The sequence below is a fragment of the Lepus europaeus genome, chromosome 4 (genome assembly GCF_033115175.1).
Source record: "Lepus europaeus isolate LE1 chromosome 4, mLepTim1.pri, whole genome shotgun sequence".
Lineage (NCBI taxonomy): Eukaryota > Metazoa > Chordata > Mammalia > Lagomorpha > Leporidae > Lepus > Lepus europaeus.
Genome location: NC_084830.1, coordinates 60,370,884 through 60,383,396, shown reverse-complemented (window position 1 = coordinate 60,383,396; position 12,513 = coordinate 60,370,884). Strand labels below are relative to the sequence as shown.

General features: G+C 37.4%; 1 pseudogene; it reads left to right on the top strand.

Annotated features, from left to right (window-relative positions):
• Window positions 1–11,568: 11,568 nt before the first annotated feature.
• LOC133758689 (group XIIA secretory phospholipase A2-like) lies at window positions 11,569–12,138 on the top strand (annotated as a pseudogene).
• The last annotated feature ends 375 nt before the right edge of the window (window positions 12,139–12,513 follow it).

Genomic DNA, 12,513 nt, shown 5'->3' with positions numbered 1-12,513 from the left:
TCTCTTTCATTCCTTAGAAACTATTTATCATTGTTGCATGACCTGTCATGCTTATAAATTTAATAATTCTCAGGCCTCTTGCTCTATTTCAGCATCATTCAATAATTTTTTTAACAAAATTTATTCAATGCATTGCTTCACTTAGATTTGGAGATACTATATTGCCAAGTGTTCTTCCTGCTTTATTAAATAATATTTCTCATTTTCTTTTAGTGTTCTCAATTCCTACAAGTAACTGCTAGGATGTCTCAGATCATACATATCCTCATCCTTCTGTACTTGTCAGTATACTCTATTAAAAAGGAACATGAAATGACAAGGCTTTATAACAATCTTTAGTGAAGAGGCAGGTGTTTGGTACATGTTTTGATGCCATTTGGGATGCCTTCATCCCTTATCAGCGTCCCTGGGTTTGAGTTCCAATTCTTTCTCCAATCCATATTCCTGATGGTGCACACCTTTGAAGGCAGCAGATGATAGTTAAGTACTTGGGACCCAGAGTGAGTTCCTGGGTTTGGCTTTGGCCTGGCTCAGTCCTTGCATTTGTGTTTCAAATTGGTAGATAGGAGATATTTCTGTCTCTCTGTCTCTGTCTCTTGTTCTCTTTCTCATTTTCCATCTTTCTGTCTCTATCCTATCCTATTCTATCCCTCCATCCCTCCTTCTCTGTCTGCCTTTCAAATAAATAATTATTTTTTTTTAAAAAATCCACCTCATGGAGACATGACTCATAAATTCATATCTAAGCTTAAACAAGTCCATTGATGTCAATATTTGTATTTCAAAAGCCTCTGTAGGATGTTTCTTTCTTTCTTTTTCTGTTTTTTTTTTTTTGTTTGTTTGTTTGTTTGTTTTACAGGTAGAGTTATAGACAGTGAGAGAGAGACAGAGAGAAAGGTCTTCATCCATTGGTTCACTATCCAAATGGGGACTACAGCTGGAGCTGCTCTGATCCAAAGCCAGAAGCCAGGTGCTTTCTCCTGATCTCCCATGTTGGGCCATCCTCCACTGCTTTCCTGGGCCACAGCAGAGCTGGAATGGAAGAGGAGTAAATGGGATTAGAACCAGAGCCCATATGGGATGCCAGTGCTGCAGGTGGAAGATTAACCAAGTGAGACATGGTGACGGCCCCTGTAGGATGTTTCCTAAGGACAGTCTTTTATGATACACCCACCAGGTCATCAGAAGAACTCTGATTTCATATTTCAAAGAGAAATGCTGTCTGAAGTCTCCCTTAGGTCTTAATTATGTGTCCATTTTTCCAAATGTTTATTGGAAAACAACGACAGCAACAATAAAATACTTGAGTCCTTTTTGCCATATGCTGTTTATCCTATCTCATCACTTGTCCAAAATATGGGAACATCTAACTTCTTTAACCACTAACATCCTAGCCCTAATAACCATAGTCATTAGTCAGGACGACTATATTAACTTACAAACTGATCTCCTAACCAGTAGCATTGATTTCTTTCCTATCCCCTACTTACATATTGAATATATTTATATTATTGACTATAAGGATCTCTAGATTATGGAAACTATCTATGACTTCTATCAGTTTTACCAGATATATTATGCACTCGCATCCTTGCCTTCTTTCTGCTTCTCAAATATTCAAAACATTTTCTAGTCTCAAAGTTTGCATGTGACATTCCCTTTGCCCAGGAAAACATTGCTTCAGATCTTACATGACTTGCAACTTCAGATTATTCAGATCTAAGTTCAAATGTTACCTCCTCTGAATGATTCTCACCACCACATTCCTCTTCTTCCAACATCACTCTACTCATATTTATTTTTTTCATAGCTCTATCACTTACTACATAATGATCTCACTTGTTCACTGCTAGTCCAGTCCTGTGTAAAAGAATTTTCATGAAATTAGATAGTTTGCTCAATAATTAGTTATGAGTGGCTTGAACTGTGGGAAGTAGTAATGAAAACAAATAGATTATGAATTAATGTATAAGCTTAACTATTATTTCAATCTTATTTTAATCATGTTTTAATGGTAAAGCCAAATGGAATAAATGCTACCCACACAAATTTCCAATATCTACTTAAAAATATAAGTATAAAAACAAAGAATCATAGAAACATGTTCATGACTATCATTACCAAGTAGTTTAAAAAGTAAATAGGTATTTGTATGCTAAAATTATCTCCACTTGAAGATCCTGAGTTGAGGAAATAAGCCACAAGTTAATGAAAAGGTAATAAGCTAGCTCAAAATATTTTTTTGAAATTGAACAAACATTATTTGTTCTTTTCTATTACAAGAACTGTTTACATTGTTTTAAAATGGATATAGAATGACTCAAACATATGTCATTTCTTATTAGTAAATGAGATAAAATCTCTTCATAGTCAGAGTATATTTATCCTATTTTCTAGATATATTAAGTTCACTTCTGAGCTTAACTTACATCCTGAAACATGAGATTTCAAATGAATAAATGTTTTTATTCTTCCAAGTTAACCTGTTAGGTAATAGAGATAGTAGATTGTAGTAACAAAAAAAACCCTCTCAACGTGAACTATATCATTTACTTTGTTTGCTGATGAGATGAGTTAACATTTACACAACATTGTGTGCCTAAATGTGTATTTCTATTTAAATCAAATTCATCTTCAGAGTTTATGTGTACAGTGAGGGAATGAAATTGAATTCTGTTAGAGAACTAAAATCAGTTACCATTTATTTCAAGCAAAGAGGTAATCAACATGCTTGACTGGAGAAACTATTCAAGAATTGAGATTTTCTAAACTGTTTTTGCACAAACATTCTAAAACATAAAATATTAGGAAATCTACTAAACTAATTTTGGAGGAAAGGTGTATTATACACAGTTTATGACTATGGGTCTTACATGCCTCATATAATCCTATTAAGAAAGGAGTTTTAGAACAATATAAAATAAAAATCAGAACAAATGTGCATTATATTGTCATAATATAATCTGTTGTTTTTTTTTCAGCATTTTCATCTTAGAAAATACAGATAGGTTGGCACTACTCCATAGAGTTCAAATTGCATGCTCTAATCCTTGTAGCTGGTAAACCTCCCCAAAGACAGACTTTTTCTGTTACCCAACAGCACATATTATGTTAGCAATACTGTAGAGAAATACTTTCTTCAATGAAAATAAAAGTTATGGAACAAAATTAGACTTACATCATTTACCCTTCCAGTTCCTTTTAGAATAGCATAATGGATTGATTACTGATGTTATCTGATTGTTTCTCTGAAATCCTAAAATGAGTGAAAATCTGTGATTTCTTTAGCTTTTTTAATAGGAATTAGTTTCTTGCTATGAACTTATCTTAATTGCAGATGATTATATACGCCAAAATTATTAAATCGCAGTTTAATTTGATGTGAATAACTAGATAGATAGATAGATAGATAGACAGACAGGCATAGACATATTCGGTTTCATAACATGGTTAGGAATCTATGTTTATAGCAGCTCAATTCACAGTAGCTAAGATATCAAATCAACCCAGATACCATCAACTGATGACTGAGTAAAGAAAATCTGGTGGGGACCGGTGCTGTCACGAGTCTTTCTTGTTGCCAAAAGTATAAGGAAACATAAATAAAAGGGAATTCTGGACCTGTAGACTAGTCTAATCGGGTTGACAAAATGCAAAGTGCCTAGTTTGTTATAAAGATTGATTTAAAGTTAGTTAGAAGTTACTAATTGCAGCAATTTGCCAAATGAAAATCTGATTGTGGAGCAGGCCTATTGCATAGTGGCTAAGACGGTGCTTAGGACACCCCTATAAGATATCAGTATGCCTTGGCTTGAGTTCTGGCTCAGCTCCCAGTTTGATGCTAATGTGTACTCTGAGAATATAGTGAATATGCAAAAAAATAGGTACATGTATTTGTTACTGATATATTACATAATATATTATACTCATAAATACAACCACTAATCTTACTCTCCTCCATAAAAATTATAAAACTTCTGTAACAAAGCAATAAATGAAAAAAAAAATGAATGTCTTTCATACACACAATAGTCAAATATACCATGGCTTAAGCAGTAACTTTATGCATTTCATAAGAACATCTTGCTTTTACATAAAATCATTAAAATGTGAAGATTCTAAAATCAAAACTTAAATATACTGCATCCTATCCTTCAAACAAACACAAGGTAATTTTCACTATATCACAACTCTAACACATCCTGTTAAAAAGACAATAAATGATTATAAAAAGAAAATGGAGGAACAAAAAAACTGGATCCTTTAAAATATATAAAAAGTTCATATATGTGAACATCGTGATGACATCAGTGTTTTTTGTTGACATGAATAATATTATATCAAGATCAGTTGCAGGGCTGGTGCTGTGCCTGCAGTGCCAGCATCCCATATGGGCGCCGGTTCGAATCCTTGCTGCTTTACTTCCAATCCAGCTCTCTGCTTTGGCCTGGGAAAGCGGTGGAAGATGGCCCAAGTTTGGGCCCCTGCCCCCACATGCGAGAACTGGAGGAAGCTCCTGGTTCCTGTCTTCAGATCAGTGCAGTTCTGGCCATTGTGGCCATCTGGGGAGTGAAGCAGAGGATGGAGGACTTCTCTCTCTCTCTCTCTCTGCCTCTGCCTCTCTGTAACTGCCTTTCAAATAAATAATCTTTAAAAAATATCAGTTGCATAGTTAACTTATATTTGGTCATTTGAACTATATCCTATGAAAATCACTTTAGTTAGGGCTCAAATTTATCCCTACAGAATCTATTTACTCCTGGCTCTGATAAAGCTCCATATAGTAGCAACATTATCTATTTTTTAAAAAATAAAGTGTAGTAAGGAAAGTGCCACTATGTTCCTTTTTTAACAATTTTAACAATTTTTGTTAACATTTTTAACAATTTTCCATTTTCATTTTATATGTAAATACTACATACACATGCCTACATTTTTAAAATTTCATTTAAGTTATACAAGTTTCCTATATTTCATATATACAGAATTAGGAACATAGTGACACTTCCCTTACTATACTCCCTCTCATCCACTCTCCAACCCTCCTCCTTCTCCCTCTCATATCCCCACTATTAATTTTTGCAAGGATCTACTTTCAGTTTACTTTAAGGTCATATAGTTAAACCCACACTGAATAAAAGAGTATAACAAATAGTATGAAGAGACAAAAAGAAAAACAAAACAAAACAAAAAAAAACCATTCCTGTTTGTTTACAAAGGCCATAAACAATCAATGAATCTCAAAATGTTTATTTCACTCCAATGTATTACATTTTAGGTACTCTATTAGTTACCTCAGGTCAGGGAAAACATATGATATCTGTATTTTTGGGATTGGCTTATTTCACTAAATATAATGGTTTTCAGTTGGATCCATCTTGTAGCAAAAGACAGGATTTCTTTTCTTTTTCTTTCTTTTGTTTTGTTTTGTTTTTTTCTTTACAACTGAGTTGTACTACATTGTGTATATGTACCATGATCTATTTATCTAGTCAACAGTTGATGGGCATCTGGGTTGATTACATATCTTAGCTATTGTGAATTGTGCTGCAATGAACGTGGGGGTATAAAAGCAGCATCAGATATAGTAACATCATATTGTGGGATTCATGACCAAGATCATAAATGAAGAAACACATGGATATTATAGTATGTGGACTATAACTCAGTGAAGAAAACATTTATAATATATATAAAATAATATGGCATTCACACATGCTTACCAAATACTTTCACTAATCTTCCACATATAAAATATATCCATGTCTGGCTTATTTAACTTTGTGTATGATCTCCAATTACATCCAATTTTTTTAAAATGTTGTAATTCTATTCTTTTTTCATGACTGAATAAAATTCCAATTTTTGGTTATTTATCTATTGATGGACATCTTGGTTGATTGCATATTACAGCTATTGTAAGTAGTTTTGCAATAAATATGGAAGTGTAGGTACTCATTTCACGTACTATGGTTTCTATTGTGATATGTTTCATGAATAAAAGAATTCAGGATAAATTATTGTGTTCAATTATTTCCTAGTATCAAGAATAGTGAAGATGGGGCCGGCGCTGTGGTGGAACAGGTAAAGCTGCCACCTGCAGTGCTGGCATCCCATATGGGCACCGGTTCAAGTTCTGGCTGCTCTACTTCGGATCAAGCTGTCTGCTATGGCCTGAGAATGCAATAAAAAAAAATAAAATAAAATAGAAAATGGCCCAAGTCCTTGGTCTCCTGCATCTATGTAGCAGATCCAGAAGAAGCTCCTGGCTCCTGGCTTCAGATGCATGCAGCTCCAGCCATTGCAGCCATTTGGGGAGTAAACTAGTGGATGGAAGTCCCCCCCCCCGCCTCTGCCTCTCCTTCTCTATCTGTGTATCTCTGACTTTCAAATAAATAAATAAATCTTAAAAAAGAAAAGGACATTGAAGTCTGCTAAGTCTGTTAAAGGAAGTGATAAGTAAGATAACTCCTGAGACTATGAGTAGCTGGCCAAAACTGGGCAGGAGATAACGTTATTCCCAAGCAAAATCAGTGTATACTGGAAGATTTTTAAGGAGGAAATTAAAGTATCAAAATTAGGCAAAATAAATTATAGCAAGAAGTCAATGATACTGGAATGAATGCAAAGAGAAAGTCAGGAGCCAGATCTCTTAATGTCTTGAGAGCCATTTTGAGTAGTTGAAACTTCAGAGATTTTTATGAATGAGGACAGTTAAACTAAAGGAGGTGTTCTGATTTACATTTTAAATAACTTCTCTGGCTTCTGGAAAAAATGATAAATTACGGAAGAAAAAGTGGATATAGGGATAGGATGTAGAAGATTATTTACAATATTTTTGGTGGGTAAGCATGAATGCTTGGATTAGAATGAACTCAATGGACTGAGAGGGATATAAGAATTTTTAAAATACATTGGAGACTGAACTTGCTAAAAGGTAGTAGGCTAAGTAGATGGAGATGGAATTGTCAAGAATAATTTCCTAGTCATTTAGTATGTTTAACTTAGGTGGACACAAGTTAACTGGAAGATAAGTGCCACATTAGATATATGGACATAGTATAATGCTAACCTCAAATATTCAAAATTTTATATACATAGTATTCCTATAATCAACATTTATTGTTTGCCTAAAAGGAGCCATGGCATAAAAGTTGCAAAACATTCCTGTGGGCAGAATAACTAAGTTTGAAGATAAGTAACATAAATAAACCACAATCTTATGTATTAAAATATTTAGCACAGGATATTTTAGGTTTTTTTTTTTTTTTGTTTGTTTCTTTTTTTTTTTTTTGGAAAAATGAAAGACAACCTATGGTTAAATAAGAAATTAATTTTTAATTATACAATGCTACAGCTCTTAAGATCTGGTTATTTATTTATTTGTTTATGAGGCAGAGGGACAGAGAGAGAGACAAAGGGAGAGAGTCAGAAAGAGACAGAGAAACATGAGCTCCTTTTGCTGGTTTACTCCCCAAATGCCTTTAAGGATTAAGGATTGGGCCAGGGCCACAGTTGGAAGCTGAGAATTCAATCTATGTCTCCTTTAAGGATGACAGGAACCAAACTACTTAAGCCAATACCTCCCTGGATCTGCATTTACAGGAGGCTAGAATCAGAAACCAGAATGGGGCATTAAATTGAGGCATTGAGATATGAGATGCTGGCAGCCCAATTAATGTCCTAACCTGTAGGCTACATGCCTGCCACTACCAAGTTCTTTCCATGGGGGGAAAGCACACATTCCTAAAATGTACCTACAAGAAGTTTAAAAATTTGTGTCAATGACAATTCCACCTTCACTTCTGTATTTCATTTTATGGGAAAATAGAGATCTACCATAACTTATGATATAGCAACTTTAGGATGTAAAATCAACTAAAGAACTGTTTCCACTATAATCTATATGAATCCACAGCATGAGTTTTATAAATGGTCTGAATGTTTTATGACTAAGGTTGGTGTAGTTGATAAAACTGTTTTGAGTAGTGGCCTGATAGTCAAACTTCATCCGATAACTTCTATTTAGAATCCAGAAAGCTGGAATGAACAACACCCCCAACTTAACTAGAAAAATTAGATATTCTATACAATCTAAGGGTTATTTGATCCCATCAGGGAATTAATGTTATTTGGTCAATAACTAAGATGGAATCTAGGAAAGGAGAGCTATACCCAGTAGTGACATTAGCTGTGTACTGACTCACTAGCAGCAGAACATGGAAGGAGGTGGCTGAGAGTCTCAGCTAAGTTTTAACATCTGTGTAATGGCTGGAAGTGAGCTGACATCAGAGTATAAAATCCGTGGAAACCAGAGATAGGAGGGAAGCTTCGATCTACCATCTTCTTTGTCCAGAGATTTGCTTTGGGAATTCACATGAGAAAAATAGAGGCAGGTCAGGATACTGGATAAGACCTCCCAGGTGCTGCATCCGAGGAGCAGGGAGGTAGCTGATTTTGCTGTAAACAAAGGGGTACCTGCCTCAATAATTCTGTTCTGCAGAAGTGAAACTAGCTGCCCGAGAAGTACAACAAACTTCCATCCTCACAATCTGTTAAATACCCACTCTGTCTCTCCTTGAAACACACACACTCCATATTGTAGTCCCTGGGTTTGAGGTCCCAAGTCCAGTCTCAATTCCAACTTCCTGATAATACATACTCAAGGGAACAGCAGCTGATGGTGTAAGTACCTAGGTCCATGGTAACCATGCAGGAGACACTGATTGAGTTCCAGATACCTGGCTTCCACTTGAACCAGCCCCAGCTATTACAGGTATGTGAAGAGTGAACAAGCAGATGGAAGATCTCTCTATGTCTGCTTCTCTGGCTTTCAAATAGCTAAAACAAAACGAATCACAATAGAAGAACCATTATGACTTGGCCTTTATTTTGGAAAATCAAACTTATAATCATAAGGGAAGGATAGGAAACTGTCCTCGGCCCAGTTTATTAGAGACCTCTTTCCACTGGGGGGCCCACAGGATTAGTGAGAGTTCCCAGCCCAGGGTACAAGGACATGTGGATGCCTAAGATTAAGAAGAGACTGTGATAGGCTGGCCCCCTGGCTCACTTGGTTAATCCTCCGCCTGTGGTGTCGCATCCCATATAGGCGCCGGGTTCTGGGAGGGCAGTGGAGGATGGCCCAGGTGCTTGGGCCCCTGCACCCACGTGGGAGACCAGGCAGAGCACCAGGCTCCTGGCTTCAGATTGGCGCAGCGCTGGTCGTAGTGGCCAATTGGGGAGTGAACCAACGGAAGGAAGACCTTTCTCTCTGTCTCTCTCTCACACTTACTCTGTCAAACAAACAAACAAACAAACAACAACAACAACAAAAAAGAAGAGAATGTGTTATCCAGAGTTCTCTAAAGAAATAGTACAAACAAGATACACAAAGCAAGTGGATTACCTCCTGCCTCCTGCACATATCCACCATTGCTTGTCTCTGCTTCCTTCAGCCTCTATTACTATTTCTCTATTACTAGAGAAATCTACACACATCCTAAATTTTTATTAGATTGAGTCTTTACTCTCCAGTTTGATTCACCTACAGAAATACATTTCTTCATCTGATTTCCCTGTTTAAATTTCATCAGCTTCACAGGACTATTGTTATGTCCTTCTGAGCAATGGAACAAGAGATGAGTGAGTTCTTTTATTATCTGGGATCCCGGGTTTCTGAAAGGCTGTATCTTTTTGTTATGTGAAGCAGAGTGGCATAAAAGAAAGTCACTCCTGTCTTCACAGGAGTGATTTCAAATTGAGTCTTTGATAACTCTTAAGATTTTTCCAAACACTGAATTACTTTTTATTTATTTTTTAGGGCCAATGTGGTTTCCTTGTCCTTCAACGAGGTGTTGCCAACAGATAGTAGTAGGTGATATAAAACTGATTTTGAGTAACTCTTCACTTGCTGACATGCAGCAGATAATTTTAATTTATTTGTAATAGTCCCTAAGAAGTAAGAATCTCTCTTTTAGAATGGTGGTTACGACCCAGTAATGAAATGTCCAATTTTTAAACAGAGAGGATAACTAATAAGATATCTCATTTCCAAACACAGAACAAGTTTTCACACAAAAGGATCTCTATGTTCTCTTTCATGGCATTCTGGAGCCATGTTTACAAACAGTGAGGATAGCAGTTCCAGGCTTGGATGCACATCCTCATTTTATTGTGCTATGGTTTTAACTTACTTCACCTGTCACCGACATAATGAAGCCTGATGTTGATGAGCGCGCCTAACAAGAAAACAAAAATCCACTGAAGAGAATCCAGCGAACAGCAATATGTTCACTCTTATACCAACACAATTTATCCACCACCTTTTTGACATTTGATTGGAGCTATTCATAGGCAGCACACTTCATTCCCTTTATCAAGACCTCCAGGTTTGGCTTTATTGTCTGAGAGGATAATCCTGCTGTATGTTCAGTAATTCTGCAGTTGAAGTATTTAGTCACTGATCTGTTACAGTAATATGAAAGAAATAAAATGGGTACTCCTTGAAGGAATGAATTTTACATTATAAATACATAGTTATAGGGCAAACAAAGAAGGCACTGAATAAACATTTCAACACTCCAGAATGAAATATGTGTTTTATATAGAAGATTTAGAATATACTTAACATGGCATTTGGGCCAAATGCCTACAGGAACTGAATAATGCTGGTATAATGCATATTTCTGGGTAAACTCCAAAAAAGAACCAGATTTTAGACTATAAGAATCCAGGCAACTGGATCCCTCTAACTATGTAAAAATAACTTTTATCACTAACATAAGCTGATAAAATATAGGGTTTTTTTAATTCTGTTTCTTTTTTTGATTTATATTTTCTGTTTCAATAGGATAATTCATTTTCCTAGGTAGTCTTAATCCTTGGTTTGAGAGAATCTATGTATAACCACACTATTGTCATAGTAATTTTTTCATTAGTAGAATCATACATCTATCAGAGTCCCCAGCATGTTATTTTGCAGTGCAACCTTCCCACAGGTGGTTTTAATGGTGTTATGGACTGAATTATGTCACCAAAAAATCATGTGAGGAAAACTAAATCTAATGCGATTGTATTTAGACATAGGACTTTAAACAGGTGATTGAATTTAAGAGACATTTTGAGTACAGGGCCCAATACAATTGTGCTGGTATCCACTTAAAATAACACGAGGAAAACACCAGAGAAAAATGCATATGAGGGCACAACAAGGCAGCCAACAAGGCCACGGGAAGAGGCCTCTTGAGAAACGAATCCTGTTCAGACCTTGTTTGCGGATTTCTAGCCTCCAGGTATTGGAGAAGGTAAATTTATCTTGTTTAAGAGAACGGGTCTAGGGCTGGACCCGCGCCTAGCTGAGCAGGAGCAGGTGCCGCCTCTGCCTGCTCCCCTGGGCGGTGCAGAGGCAGCGGTGAGGACGGGCCAGCCAGCCAGGAAGGAGGCGTGGGCATTGAGGCGGCGGCGGAGCCCAGGGCTGGAGCCGCTGCCCAGGGCGCCCCGTGGCCTCTGTGGGGGCGCGCTCTGCGGGCTCCGGGGAACCCGTGGGGCCCAGCGGGACCCGGCGCCATGCGGATGGCCTCGCTCGCGCTCCTGCTCCTCCTGGTGGCCGCTGTGGCCTCCCAAGAGCAGGCCCAGACCACCGACTGGCGGGCCACCCTGAAGACCATCAGGAACGGCGTCCACAAGATAGGTACCTGAACGCCGCCTTGGACCTTCTGGGAGGCGAGGATGGGCTGTGCCAGTATAAGTGCCTTGACGGATCTAAGCCATTCCCAGGTTATGGTTATAAACCTTCCCCGCCAAATGCATGTGGTTCTCCATTGTTTGGTGTTCATTTTAACATTGGCATCCCTTCCCTGACAAAGTGCTGCAACCAACATGATAGGTGCTATGAGACATGTGGCAAAAGCAAGAACGACTCTGATGAGGAGTTCCAGTATTCCCTCTCCAAAATCTGCCGAGATGTGCAGAAAACACTAGGACTAGCTCAGCATGTTCAGGCGTGTGAAACAACAACAGTGGAGCTCTTGTTTGACAGGTGTCATACACTTGGGCTGTAAACCACACCTGGACAGCCAGCGAGCTGCATGCACATGTCGCTCTGAAGAAAAAAACAACCTTTTAAGAAGATGCTGACAGCTGGTGACAGATGAGGATGGAAGAGATAACCTTCAGCAAAGAAGCAGTGTTTATACGGCATGAAGATGTCTTTTTTTTGGATGTGAAAGGATTAAGACTTTACAGGACTTTATATTTTGATGTTAATACATCAAGTGAAAAAAAATGGGGTTGTGAAGAGGGCATGCCTGCCTTCCCAGGTATCGTCCTGGTCATTGTTGCCTTTGTGTGCCAGATGCCCTGGTCAGTCTCAAAAACAGGTGTATGTTAAGGAGAAAATTTTTGGAAAGAAGAGTGTGTAACACTTTTTGCAACCACATTTACAAAAAAATAGATCAAATTTAAAATCCATTATAAGGTCTGTTCAATATTATCTGATTTGGAACTATGGGA